We start from the raw sequence: 2452 nt of genomic DNA, 5'->3' as shown, positions 1-2452 counted from the left end.
TTCTGGAGGAACTCTTATCAAGCATTTTTTTTTTAAAAAACCAGTTTCAGTGTGAAAATGAGTTTTTATTTTTCTGCAAAGGTACCCAAGAGTTTTTTTTTCAAACTTGAAATGTATAATAATTCTTTGGTTAATGGTAGAAACATTTGCAAAAGTACTTTTTAGTGTTATCACTTTGTAGTCCTATGAAAAACATCAGATTATCCACTTCTTTTGAATCCTTACTGTCAGGAGGCTAATACTATATTTTAAATTGTGTCATACCTTATATAGATTTAAAGTTACTTTCTATAGCAAGTCATGATGTTTAATTTTTAAAAATCTGTTTGTATCTTCTTTATGTCTTATTCAGGGAATTATCCACGCACACATTTTCCCTTGTTCAGATTAGACTGTTTACAATGTTAATGGTGTGATTTTATTTATTTTGAATTTTATTTTTCTTTTATATTCTAAGTAAAAGACTCTATTTGAATACATAATTTCTTCTTCTTTTTTAAGACAGGGAGTATTTTATTTAAAACCCATCCGTGAAGTGGACAGCTTGGGTCTCTGAAAAATCATCCATAAGTCAGTAACTGTATGAAAGCACACGTTGCCACATACAAATTAACAAATCAGACCACAGCTTTCTATGTTGGAACAGAATAAACATCCCTGTGTAAGCAGCACCTTGTGACATTTAATTTAGCATTCCTTACCTTCTTCCTCACCCTTGCCTTCCACAGAATCCACACCAACCTCCTCATAATCCTTCTTGAGGGCAGCTATGTTCTCACAGGCCTCAGAGAACTCACCCTCTTCCATGCTCTCACCCACATACCAGGGCACAAAGGCACACTTGGCATACATCAGATCAAACTTGTTATCTAGCTGAGCCCAGGCCTCAGGAATGGCTGAGGTGTTGCTCAGCATGCACACAGCTCCCTGAACCTTAGCCAGATCACCACCAGGTACCACAGTGGAAGGCTGGTAATTAATGGCAACCTTGAAGCCAGTGGGGCACCAGTCCATAAACTGGATGGTATGCTTGGTCTTGTTGGTGGCAATGGAAGCATTGACATCTTTGGGAACCACATCACCATGGTATAGCAGCAAGCCATGTATTTACCTGGTGAGGGTCACATTTCACCATTTGGTTGGCTGGCTCTAAGCAGGCATTTGTGATCTCTGCTACTGAACACTGCTCATGTTAGGCTTTCTCGCAGATATGACAGGGGCATACGTGGCCAGAGGGAAGTAGATTTGACTGTAGGGTACCAGGTTGGTCTGGAATTCTGTCAGATCAACATCCAGGGCCCCATCAAATCTGAGGGAAGCAGTGATGGAAGACACAATTTGACCTATCAACCTGTTTAGGTTAGTGTAGGTTGGGCGCTCAATTTCGAGGTTTGTAGGACCGATATCATAGATGACTCATTGTCTACCATGAAGGCACAATCAGAGTGCTCCAGGGTGATGTGGGTGGTGAGTATGGAATTGTAGGGCTCAACCACAGCATTGGCAATCTGGGGGGGGGGGACTGGGTAAAATGGAGAATTCCAGCTTCGTCTTCTTTTGGTAATCAATAGAGACGCTCCATTAGCAGGGAGGTGAACCCAGAGCCATTTCCCCCATCAAAGCTGTGGAAAATCAAGAAGGCCTGGAGACCCATGCACTGGTCAGCCAGCTTGCGAATCATGTCCAAGATGAGGTCAAGGATCTCCTTGCCAATGGTGTAGTTTCCACGGGCATAGGTATTGGCAGCATCTTTCCTGCCTGTGATGAGCTGCTCAGGGTGCAAGAGCTGGCGGAAGGTGCCAGTGCAAACTTCATCTCTAACTGTGGGTCTACGAACACTGCCCGGGGAACATACTTGCCAGCTCTTGTCTCCCTGAAGAAGGTGTTGAAGGAGTCATTTCCTCCAACAATGGTCTTGTCACTTGGCATCTGGCCATGTGGCTGGATGCTATGTTCCAGGTAGGAGAGTTCCCAGCACACATTGCTGATCTGGACAGTAGCCTGGCCAATGTAGATAGAGATGCACACACTCATGGTTGCTGTTTTGAGACTGCTAGGGAATGGTGGAGGCAAGGAGGAGGTGTTGCTTCTTACAGCATGACTCTTAGGCGGTCCATATAAGAGAACCTGCCTTGAATACATAATTTCTATGCATTGCATTTTTGGTTGTAATCCATCTTTATATCCACTAGCTAAGTTTTATTTTAGACTCAGTTTTTTAGTTCTAAACAATTAATATTTCCTCTTATGTAGCTGAGATTAAGTCAGCAAACCACATAAATTCAATTCTTTATCATTTTCATTCTTGCTGGCTGTGTTAGCACATTTTCATTTATAGGCTATTATTTAATGAAGTTCTGGATTTTAATTGTAATTTTTTTTTTTTAGCAAATAAGCACTTTCATGTATTTTAACTCATTATTTCCACATCCACTTGGATGTGTAGAATGTT

General features: G+C 41.5%; 1 pseudogene; it reads right to left on the bottom strand.

Moving 5' to 3' along the window:
* Positions 1–687: 687 nt before the first annotated feature.
* On the bottom strand, positions 688–2034 carry LOC110314894 (annotated as a pseudogene).
* Positions 2035–2452: the final 418 nt, after the last annotated feature.

Source organism: Mus pahari, unplaced genomic scaffold (assembly GCF_900095145.1).
Source record: "Mus pahari unplaced genomic scaffold, PAHARI_EIJ_v1.1 scaffold_15231_1, whole genome shotgun sequence".
NCBI lineage: Eukaryota > Metazoa > Chordata > Mammalia > Rodentia > Muridae > Mus > Mus pahari.
This window is presented reverse-complemented; position numbering and strand designations above follow the sequence as displayed.